The sequence below is a fragment of the Pleurodeles waltl genome, chromosome 1_1 (assembly GCF_031143425.1).
Source record: "Pleurodeles waltl isolate 20211129_DDA chromosome 1_1, aPleWal1.hap1.20221129, whole genome shotgun sequence".
In the NCBI taxonomy this organism is placed as follows: domain Eukaryota; kingdom Metazoa; phylum Chordata; class Amphibia; order Caudata; family Salamandridae; genus Pleurodeles; species Pleurodeles waltl.
Genome location: NC_090436.1, coordinates 956,252,733 through 956,265,290, shown reverse-complemented (window position 1 = coordinate 956,265,290; position 12,558 = coordinate 956,252,733). Strand labels below are relative to the sequence as shown.

The 12,558-nt window shown below is 45.9% G+C and overlaps 1 protein-coding gene across 1 annotated transcript in view; it reads right to left on the bottom strand.

Moving 5' to 3' along the window:
- Positions 1–12,558, bottom strand: part of LOC138290008 (NACHT, LRR and PYD domains-containing protein 12-like) — a 436,570-nt gene that overhangs the window by 275,696 nt on the left and 148,316 nt on the right. The window lies entirely within an intron of this gene.

Sequence of the window (12,558 nt, the reverse complement as noted above, 5' to 3'; positions counted from 1 at the left end):
AAGATTTTGCTGTACAAATGGCAAAGGACTTTGTCACTTTCTAGCTTGGTGTGGATAGTACTGTGCCAATACTATACTTAAAAGCTTTGCTAGAAAAACATACATTTAGAGTATCACTGGTGGTTGCAGGGTGCTCCTTACTGGAGCTGCTCTTCACCTAAACTTGGGACCTACCCAAAGTCCTCTCTTGTTTTTTGACATAACTTATGGGTCACTCTAACCCTGAAAAGGTGTTTTTGACTTATACTGGGTGCTCCCTTGTGTCTGGACAAAGCTAAATCTCTCTGAAAAAATTTAATGATATCAAAACACGTATCACGGGTTGCTTTTGCTTGTTCCAGGTTGGCTTTGGTAGTATTTTCTCAGTCCAAAGCTGTAATACTGTGCCTGGAGTGGTGAACGGCTTTTGTCATTTTACAGCTCAGCAAGGATAGCACTGGGCCAATTCTATGCTTAAAGTTTTTGCTGTACAAATGGCAAAAGTCTTTGTCGTTTTATAGCTCTGCATGGATTGCACTGTGCCAATCCTATTCTTAAAAACATTGCTAGAAAAACAGACATTTGAGGTGAGTAAATCTGGACCCATATTTATACTTTGTGACGCAAACCAACGCTAACGCAGGTTTGCGTCAAAAGGTATAGTGCCGGCAAGCCCCGATGCTGGACGCCTGCCGGGCGTCGTATTTATGGATTGTCGCTAGCCAGCACTAAGACAAAATTCCTGATGCTAACTGGGTGGGGGAGTCATGGGGAAAATGGAGATTGTGCGTGAGAGAATAGCGCTAGTCAGGTTGGAGTCAGAAAACTGACGCTAACCTGATTAGCGCCATTCTATCTATGCACAACCCCCATAGACATGACTCCTGTCTTAGAAAATACAGTAGTCATGCCCCCCAGCCCAATGGCCTTGCCCAGGGGACAAATGTTCCCTGGGCATGGCCACTGGGCACAGTGAAAACAATTAAAAATGCTTACCTGGATTTACCTGGGATGGGTTCCCCCATCCTTCGATGACCTCCATGTGTGGGTGGGTGGGGTAGGGAAGGGCACCTGTGGGATATTTCCATGGTCTCTGACAATGGAAAAAGGCCCACAGGTCCCCTAACACCTGCCCGTCCCCAGGCGTTAAATAATGGTGCTAAGCAGGCTTAGCTCCATTATTTAAGGCCCTCCTCCTCCTCCCGTGCATGAATTCAGCACAGGAGGATAAATATGGCGCTAAGGCCATAGCGTGGGTTTTTGCCTGGGAACGCCTTCCTGGCATCTCATTGATGCAAGGTAATCTGCAAGCAAAAACCGACACTAACGTGATTAGCGCCATTCTATCTACACACAACCCCCATAGACATGACTCCTGTCTTAGAAAAGACAGGAGTCATGCCCTCCAGCCCAATGGCCATGCCCAGGGACAAATGTCCCCTGGGCATGGCCATTGGGCACAGTGGCATGTAGGGGGGCCCAAGTTAGGCCCCCCTATGACACTTAAATTTTTTGTAAAAAATGCTTACCTAGATTTACCTGGGGTGGGTCCCCCCATCCTTAGGTGTCCTCCAGGTGTGGGTGGGTGGGGGTGTCCCTCAGCACAGGGAAGGGCTGGGTGGGTGGGGGTGTCCCCAGGGGCAGGGAAGGTCATCTGTGGGCTGTCTCCATAGTCTTTGACCATGGAAAAAGGCCCACAGGACCCCTAACGCCTGACCATACCCAGGCATTAAATACTGGCGCTAATAGCGCCAGTATTTAAGGGCCTCCTCCTCCCATGCGTGAATTCAGCACAGGAGGATAAATATGGCGCTAGGGCCATAGCGTGGGTTTTTGCCAGGGAACCCTACCTTGCATCTCATTGACGCAAGGTAGTTTTCCTGAAGCAAAAACAATGCAAACTCCATAACTTCAGCGCCAAAGTATAAATATGGAGTTAGGTTTGCACTGAATTAGTAAGAAAAAAAAAATAACGCTAGTTCCGCGCAAAACGAGTTTAAATATGGGGCCCAGAGTGTTGCAGCTGTTGCAGGGTGCTCCTTACTGGAGCTGCTCTCCAGCTAAACTTCGGAACTACCCAGAGCTCCCTCTTCTGTTTTTTGCATAATTTATGCATCACTCTAACCCTAAAAGGGTGTTGTCTTTGACAAATATTGGGTGCGCCCTTGTGTCTGGACAAAGCTAAACCTGCCTGAAGAGATGTAAGGACATCAAAACACATGTCAATGGTTGCTTTTGTTCACTCCAGGTTGGCTTGGATGGTATTTTATCAGTATAAAGTTATATTACTTTGTCTGGAGTGGAGAAAGTCTTTTGTAATTTTACAGCTCAGCAACGATATCACTGGTCCAATCCTATGCTTAAAGATTTTGCTGTACAAATGGCAAAAAAAGTTGTCACTTTCTAGCTCAGCGTAGATGGTACTGTGCCACTCCTATACTTGTTTTGTTGTTTATATATATATATATATATATATATATATATAGTTCACTTGGTGCTGGGTTTCCACTAGGTAGGTATAGTTTGAACAAAACTACAGCCCAAACCGCTGGATAGAATTACACCAAATTTGGCAGAAAGCTGGCTATTGGTCTAGAAAGCGTGCTTTTTGTGATTTGGTGTAAATCTGTTTTGCAGTTTCTGAGATTTTAAAAGAAAAGGAAATATAGATATCTAGGGATGCAGAGAACCTGCAGATCCATCTGTGGTGGATCTGCAGATTTACGTGCCAAAACAAAATCTGATTGGTTGGCCGCAACCTGACAATGAACTTGTGGCTGTCATTTTCTTTTATTGGGAAATGTTCCTTGAGCTCAAATGTTGGCTGCAATGTACTTGAAGGGGTCAGGGCAGAGACTTCCTGACCCCATGTGGGTGATATAAATGGGTAAGACAGTAAATTATGGTCTTGAAATACATATAAATATGTTTTTGATGGTTTTTGGGAACTGCTAATCCACCTGTGGGACTCAGTGCAAACCCTAGAGTTAATCCGCGTGTGGATCTGCAAATTTAGCAAAATAAGGTTGGGTCAGGGTAGAGGTTACCTGACCCCATGGGGTGAATGATAATGTATAATCAGACAACCAATACAGACACTTACAATCACCCGCACACCCACAGACACACTCTTACACCCACTCACAAAAACAGACACACCCTGTCACACCTACTCTCACACCCAGAGACACCCTCTCACACCCAGAGACACACTCTCATACCCAATCTGACAACTGGAGAGACACTTTGATACCCACTTTAACACTTAAAGATACACTCTCACAACCACTTTCACACCCAGACAGACACTTTCACATTCAGACAGAGACTCTCACTCCCAGTCTCACACCCATATACACCCTCTCAGACCTACTATCACACCCAGACTCACACTCTCACACCCAGACACAGCCTCTCACACCCACTCTCACATCATTAGACACCCTCTCATACCCGATCTCACACCCGCACACACCGCCTCATACCCACGTTTACACCTAGAAACAACCTCTCAGACCCACTCTCAAACTGAGACACCCTCTAAAGCCCACTCTCACACCCAGACACACCCTCTGACACCCGCTCTTATACCCAGAGTCATGCTCTCACGCCAACATCACACTCAGAGACACCGCATGACACCAAAAGACACCCTCTCACGCCCACTCTCACAGCTAGATGGACATGTTCATACCCACTCCCACACCCAAACAGACACTCTCACACCCACTCTTACGCCCAGTGAGCATTCTTATACCCACTCTCATACCCAGACATACACTTTCACACCTAAAGACAGCCTCTCATGCACACTCTCACACCCACACACACACACTTTCAAAGCAATTTTGTTGTGTCTGTAAAAGGGTCTTGGGGCTAAAATGTATGCTGGAATGCATATGAAGGGGTCAGGGTAGAAGTTTCCTTACCCGAGTGGCTTCATATAAATGTGGAGCAAAACAAAACGCTGTGGGATAGCTTAACTGGATGGACGGAATGTGGAAACCAATCAAACATTCACCCCCAGTCACAGATCTGGGTTTAATCCATCCATTATTTTGCTCACCATGTCACCCCAGTTTGAACCCAGCCATATGCAAATCAGTCTTGACCCTGTTCCTCATGGGAACAGTCCAGCCCGAACTGCCAGGCCAGGTTCTCCCTGGACCGGAAACAAGCATCCTGGGACCGGTTTCAGGGTTTCACCCCTCATCAGCCAGGCTAGCTTGAATCCAGTGGCACAGTGAGCCCGGGACCCACGTCTGGGCATACCCGGCGCACTTAGGGCAGCAAAAGAAAAGCAAAACACAAACGCTGTGGGATAGCGTAACTGGATGGACGGAATGCAGAACCAATCAAACATTCACCCCAAGTCACAGATCTGGGTTTAATCCATCCATTATTTTGCTCACCATGCCACCCCAGTTTGAACCCAGCCATATGCAAATCAGTCTTGACCCTGTTCCTCATGGGAACAGTCCAGCCCGAACTGCCAGGCCAGGTTCTCCCTGGACTGGAAACAAGCATCCTGGGACCGGTTTCGGGGTTCCACCCCTCATCAGCCAGGCTAGCTTGATTCCAGTGGCACAGTGAGCCCGGGACCCACGTCTGGGCATACCCGGCGCACTTAGGGCGGCAAAAGAAAAGCAAAACACAAATGCTGTGGGATAGCGTAACTGGATGGATGGAATGCGGAACCAATCAAACATTCACCCCAAGTCACAGATCTGGGTTTAATCCATCCATTATTTTGCTCACCATGCCACCCCAGTTTGAACCCAGCCATATGCAAATCAGTCTTGACCCTGTTCCTCATGGGAACAGTCCAGCCCGAACTGCCAGGCCAGGTTCTCCCTGGACCGGAAACAAGCATCCTGGGACCGGTTTCGGGGTTTCACCCCTCATCAGCCAGGCTAGCTTGAATCCAGTGGCACAGTGAGCCCGGGACCCACGTCTGGGCGTACCCGGCGCACTTAGGGTGGCAAAAGCAAAGCAAAACACAAACGCTGTGGGATAGTGTAAGTGGATGGAAGGAATGCGGAACCAATCAAACATTCACCCCCAGTCACAGATCTGGGTTTAATCCATCCATTATTTTGCTCACCATGCCACCCCAGTTTGAACCCAGCCATATGCAAATCAGTCTTGACCCTGTTCCTCATGGAAACAGTCCAGCCCGAACTGCCAGGCCAGGTTCTTCCTGGACCGGAAACAAGCATCCTGGGACCGGTTTCGGGGTTTCACCCCTCATCATCCAGGCTAGCTTGAATCCAGTGGCACAGTGAGCCCGGGACCCACGTCTGGGCATACCCGGCGCACTTAGGGTGGCAAAAGCAAAGCAAAACACAAACGCTGTGGGATAGCGTAACTGGATTGACGGAATGCGGAACCAATCAAACATTCACCCCCAGTCACAGATCTGGGTTTAATCCATCCATTATTTTGCTCACCATGACCCCCCAGTTTGAACCCAGCCATATGCAAATCAGTCTTGACCCTGGTCCTCATGGGAACAGTCCAGCCCGAACTGCCAGGCCAGGTTCTCCCTGGACCGGAAACAAGCATCCTGGGACCGGTTTCGGGGTTTCACCCCTCATCAGCCAGGCTAGCTTGAATCCAGTGGCACAGTGAGCCCGGGACCCACGTCTGGGCATACCCGATGCACTTAGGGCGGCAAAAGCAAAGCTAAACACAAATATAAATGTGGCACAATAATTAATAATGGGTGTAAAACTTTTGTTTTATTTGGCATTTTTGAGATTCACGGAGGGATCCGTGGATCTGAAATAATTTTTTTTTTAAATAGGAATAAAAAACAACAAATGATATCTAAGGTAAAAAGGGTTGGCTCTGAAAAGAGTCTTTGTGCTTATGGGATGTAGTTGATAAGTACATATGAAACAGGATGTAGTCTTTCAAGTTCTGCAGGAACACCCTGTTGTCTTTCTCTATCAGGTGAACTCCATCATTTCTATATATACTATCCATATCAAACCGTAAATGATTGTGATATATAGAGCTCATGTTATAGTCTCTGTGGAATTCAGAAACAGTGTTATTAACATGCTTCCTGCAATTGTCTATTTGTGAACAGAATTCACTTGACCACTTCCAGTCCTGCCTTTGGGAAATGTGAGAAAAACACAGGACGTGTCAGAAAAGTGCAATTGGTTTTCCAAAGGTATTTTTCATTAGGATTTCCAGTCCTATTGCAGTAACTGTGCCCAAGTTATTGCCACCACAGTGCACAATCATAAGGTTTGGATGTAGGCAATCTATAAAGTTTTTAACCAAAGGCAGCTATTGAAGCCACTTTAACCCTCTCTGGCCAACCCAAGTAATATCCACATTAAATAAACCCAGTCCTTGTCGGCGCCACTCTTTCTAGCACTCTCTCTGGCCCAAACCACAAAGCTGTGACCCACAATCCACCCTCTGAGCATTCTGTGGGAAGCTGGAGTACCACACAGGACAAGGCTGCAGTTGAATGAGGCAGTTTTCAAATGAAATGCAGATAAAATGGAGGCTACTAGTTACAATTTGAAAGAACAGATTTGGTTGGTTGTTCTAAATATGTTGATGCATAAAGATAGGTAGTGATTTTGTGACAAAAGGTAACTAGACGTTGAAATGGGTTTTGACAAATTAGAAAAAATATTGCTGCTTGGGAAATGTTTATTATTTCAAATATTCAACCACAACTGCTACATTTATGAACTTGTGACCTACTGCTGCAAGAGAATGTTGCAAACTACATCACCATGGTAGCACAGCAACAGGAAAATGGGGGAAGGGAATGAAAGAGACTAGATTGTGACTTTGTAGTTCTAATGGAAACAAATGATTAGAATTTGTATTAGGTGTGTACAATTTTTTTAAATCAAACAGGAGTATATATGGCATTATTTGACAATAAATAGCACTCAACCATGGGTCCATGGATCTGCAGTGGAGTTATTCTCCTATCTAATATGCAAAAAACGATGGGGATCATTACAACCCTGGTGGACGGTGTTAAAGCGGCGGTAAGACCACCAACAGGCTGGCGGTCTTTTTTTTTAGTATTATGACCATGGCGGCCGCCATGGTCATCCGCCGCTTCTCCGTTCCGCCCGCTGGGCTGGAGACCTGGGTCTCCAGCCCGGCGGCCGTCACAATACCGCCACCGGTATTTTGACCCGGCTTACCGCCGTGGTTTTCCAGCGGTAGGAACTGCCATGAAATCCATGGCAGTAAGCACTATCAGTGCCAGGGAATTCCTTCCCTTTCACTGATAGGGGTCTCCCCCACCCTCCAGCCCCACTCCGACTCCATGCCCTACACCCCCCACCACCCCTGCCACCCCCCAAAGGTGGCAGGGCCCCCCTCCCCACCCCGACTCCCAACATCACATAACTCACACACACACGACACGCACGTAGGCACCACCAACACACACACGCACACACACCGCCATACATGCCTACATCCACACACTCAGTCAGACATGCACACCCATATACAGACATACCGCACACATCCATACAGACATACATACAGACATACATGCACTCATTCCCAAAACACGCAACACACCCGCAAGCATACACGCACTCACACCTCCCCTCTACATACACAGACGCACACCCCCATGCACGCACACAACACCCCCATCCCCTCCCCTAATGGACGATCGACTTACCTGTTCCGTCGATCCTCTGGGAGGGGACGGGAGCCATGGGGGCTGCTCCGCCGACACCACACTGCCAACAGAACACCGCTGCGCCGAATCACAGGACGTGATTCGCTGGGCGGTGTACTGTTGGCGTGGCGGTGGAGGTGGAGCAACCTCCACTTCCCCGCCGCCCGCCAGTATGGCTGTTGGCGGCTCTCCGTCGGAAAAAGGATGGAGAGCAGCCAACAGTCATAATACTCCGAGCGGCAAACCGCCACTACTGGCGGTCTTCCGCACGGCGGTCCCTCGGCGGTCTTGTTAAAAGACCACCGAGGTTGTAATGACCCCCTATATTTTTTATCTATTACAAAATACAAATCAAACAAAAAACAACTACCTATAATAATCTCAAAAAAAGCCAAACAGCCTAATCATAAAATTGCAAACTGACAAATAACGTACAACAAAGATAACCCGTAATATAACAACACAGACTTACACCTACAATACACCAGACAGCATAGAAAGTGATATATAAAAAACAAACAAATAATTGCTGCGACACAATAACATGGATATACATAAACAACTGAATATAATAAACAATGTAATCAGATAAATCACATTGAAGATTTGTTTTTTTTATATATATATATATGTATTCTTCTATTATGTAGGGCTATTTTGTAGAGTCTTTCACAATCAGAAAAAAATATTTTTATATAGTTCTTGACTTGACATTCAAATATAATTTTCCAAGTGCTGAACTCTCCTTTTAGTACAGAAAACATACTGGTCAGCTAGACTGAAGGTAGTCCATAGAGCAAAGTGTTTTGTGATTAAAAAAGCTGAAACGTGTTCTGAATTTCACTTGAGTTGAATATACACTTTCAGAGCCCTATGAAAGTTCTATATGTAGTGTGCCACTCATACTGCAACTCATATACTTATTAACAAAAGGATAGGGCCACTGACAGACCCAGTAAGATAGTGAGAGAGCCACTTCTACGCACACACCCAGACAGCAGTTATGTTTCCAGAAGTATTGGAGCCAGTTGCGCACACAGTTACATACCCTTATACTCATCATATTTACTTAAACATCTGGTGCCACACTTAGAGAGATACTCATACACTCAGTCAGATATGTAGTCAAATACTGACGCAATCCACTCACCCATCTACACAAGTACTGCTTTAAGTATGACTCAGGCCTACTACTGCAGAACATGGGTGTGCAATTTTCCTGTCAGGTTGACTTGCCATTAGTAAATCTGCTTGATAATCCTTAAACTGTCCTTTTACTACACAAAATTGAGCACTCAACTAGACTATAGGTAGGTCATAGAGCAGGATGCTTTCTGGTTAAAAAATTAAACGTCATTCTAGGTTTCACGGAGTTAGATGTGCACTTGCAAAGTCCTTTGCTCAGTTATATGTGCAGTGTCCCACACATACTGCAACACCTATTAACAAAATGATAGAGCTACTGACACACCCAGTCAGGCACTAGGAAAGCTGCTTATACATTCATACAAACACCCGGACAGCACTTATGTTTTCAGCAGTATTAGAGCCAGTTGCACACATGGTTACATACCCCTGTACTCACAATATTTACTTACACGTCTGGTGGGATACTCATAGAGGTAGTGATACACTCAGTCAGATATGTAGCCAAGTACCGACACAATCTACTCACCCATCCAGGGAAGCAGTCCTTCAAACATGGCTCAGGCCTACGACTGCACAGCCTGCGTGTGCCGTTTTACTGCTAGTTTGACTTGCCATTAAAAATCCCTTTTGCCAAGCCTGAAACTCTACTATTACAACAAATAAGTCACCCCTCACCCAGGCAGTCAGTGACACACATGTACATGGAAGTGAATATGACACACCTAATTATTTGAGCTAAATGCATTTTTTATTTGATTTGCAGATATAGAATTGTTTTGTAAAAAGAAGAATCAGAATGCCTGATAAGAGACAAAGAAGAAAGAAACAGAGGAAACAATACTACTTTTTTTTAATAACTCTATTTTATTGAGTTTGTAATATAAACAACGTAAAGACAAAAAAACTAAAACAAAGCAGTGCATATCAATGTGAGATACCACAATATCCTTTGATCTCCTGAACGGAGGGTGATGACATAAACAGACAGAAACATGGAGCATATCCAATCATTACAATAGTAGATACCCCACCTCCCCTTCCCAAGGAGCTCCCACGTAACCAATTCATTCAGATACAATGGTTGCCAGCGTTACCATATCACCACGGTTGGTTATCACCTGTATGCACAGCATAACATTCCACTGTCAACAATCATCGGTACTCCAATCAGAGCTGGGCTCCTCAACCCTTGTGAAGCGTTCTAATAATGTACTCCAAGCCGTTATGTCAGTCAGTGCCCCCTCCTCCCTACGTGTCATCCTCATGTTTTGTTCTTCGGCAACACCCCATTCCAGAACATCATGGGTCCAGCTAAGAAGAAAGGATGGGGTTTGTGTATCCAGCCTATAGCCACCCTACACTTAGCCAGCACCAGTGCGAGCTGTGCAAATTTGTATGGGACGCGTCTACCCCTTGGTCTCCATAGTATACCTAGGAGACAAGTCAAAGGAGTCGCTTCGAGCCCCAAACCGGTGACCCCGTCTATCCTCCAAACCACCGCCCCCCGAAATTGCTGAACCTCCCTACAGCACCAAGCTAAATGGAGAAAGGAGGCACCTATCTCCCCACATCTAGGACACCCAGTCTCGTCGTGTCCATCTTGTTAAGACGAGCAGGCGTAAGATATACACAATGAACAAAATTAAAATGTAACAGCTTAAATCTGCGGTTACAAGAAACCGTGTGCACCAGAGACAATGCCATATTCCAGTCCACATCCTCTAGAGGATGCTCCAGATCTCGATCCCAGGCCCTGTGCGCTCCACAGTGCACCCCGCATGTTCCCCACGCAGCACTCTATAAAACAGAGTAACCAAGTGGGTATCTTCTTCCCTATTTATTAACCCATTCAACACCTTTGATGTCGGGGGCCACCGGGAATCCAGACCAGACTCCTCGAGCCACACTATCAACCTGAAAGAACTGACCAGCACTCAATCCGAACGTATCTTGCGCCTCCTGAAAGGAGATAAACTCCCCGTTAGAGTATAAAACACCCACCACCAAACAGCCACCCACTCACCAAGCATCCGTTGACATTATAGTATCCATATTCTGAAAGGGTGCTAGATTCCAAATCTTTAGTTCCCTATCAAATGGGGTGCATCAAAGCACTTTCTTAACAGCCTGCTCCCAGATCCCTGCAGTAGTTTTAATGACATAGGGGATAGCAGTCTCCGACCGACCACCCATCATTAATACATGCACCAATGCCTCTCCTCCAAACATGCCTGTCTCCCAACTATCCGACAGCGCCATCCTCTTTGCAGCATGTTGTAAATGAGCTGCTTAATAATAGAGTCTAATATTAGGGAATGCCAAGCCTCCATCTTCCATATCCCTTTGTAACTGGGACAACGCCACCCTGCTACGACGGCCAGCCCAGACTAAGGAAATCAACAAAGTGTCCAGACGATTGAAAAGCAATGCTGCCAATGGAAACAGAGAATTCTCCACAAGGTAAAGACACCACGGCAAGAACACCATCTCGGCCACAGCCACCCTTCCCATCACAGAGAGAGGCAGCTTATTCCAGAACGAGACAGAGCATTCCAGACCATTCACCACCCGCTCAACATTGTGCGTCACATGTGCGATCATCGTATGAGTGACTCATATGCCCAGACATTTAAAACTTTTGAGCTACCACCTAAGCCCCACCACCGGCTAATCCTCCAGCAGGGTACCACATAATGATCCTAAAGGAAACAGGAGCGACTTTTTCCTATTCACCCCGGAGACCAGATACAGCCCCAAATTCTTCCAACAACTGGACCAACAAAGGGCCCGGAACGCATGGCTCTCATGGCAGCATCTGCATATAGGGAGACAATATGAGTAACCCGTCCCATCTGAACACCCTAGGACACCAATTCCTCACGCAGCCACCGCTAAAGCAAAAAGGAGCAGTGACAGTGGGCATCCTTGCCTGGTCCCCCTACCAATCGCCCAGGATTCCAAGGGCTCTCCGCTCAACCAAACTCTTGCAGTGGCAGCAGTGTACAACAAACGAACCCAAGCACAAAAATGAGGACCAAATCCCATTCCCTGTAGTACTACCATTGAAATAGTGTGAAAAGTCAAAACTTAAATCCCATGACAGAGAGTGTGAAGCTAATGATGTTCAAGTCCGCACAGAGGTTGTATTTAATTATCAGAATGCTCAAGTGGTCACAGAGATTGTGTGTTATTATACTGACCTTCACATCCCCACAAATTCAATGTTATTACAGTATTATTCAGGTCCCCAACAGGGATAGTGTGTTAATATAGTGATGTTCAAACCCCACAAAGATGGTATATTTTTATAGTGATGTTCAAGTCCTCATAGATATGGTGTGTTATCAAAGTGATGTCTACGTCCCCAGAGAGATAATGTAGGAAGATAATTGTATTCAAGTCCCCTCTGAAATAGTGTGTTAATACAAAGCTTAACATACAGAGATTGCAAAGCTGATTGTGTTCTAGTCCAGAGGCTGTGTGTAATATTAGGAATGCTCAAGTTCCCACAAGATGGTATGCTTTTATAGTTATATTCAAGCACAACGGAGATGCTGTGTTACTGTAGTGATGTTCAAGTCCCCACAAAGATAGTGTATTATTATAGTGCTGTTCAAGTCCCCACAGAGATAATGTATTATCATAGTGATGTTCAAGTTCCCAAAGAGATCATGTGTGATTAGAGTGATGTACAAGTCCCCACAAAGACAGTATGGGAAGATGATTGTATTCAAGTCTCCAATGAAATG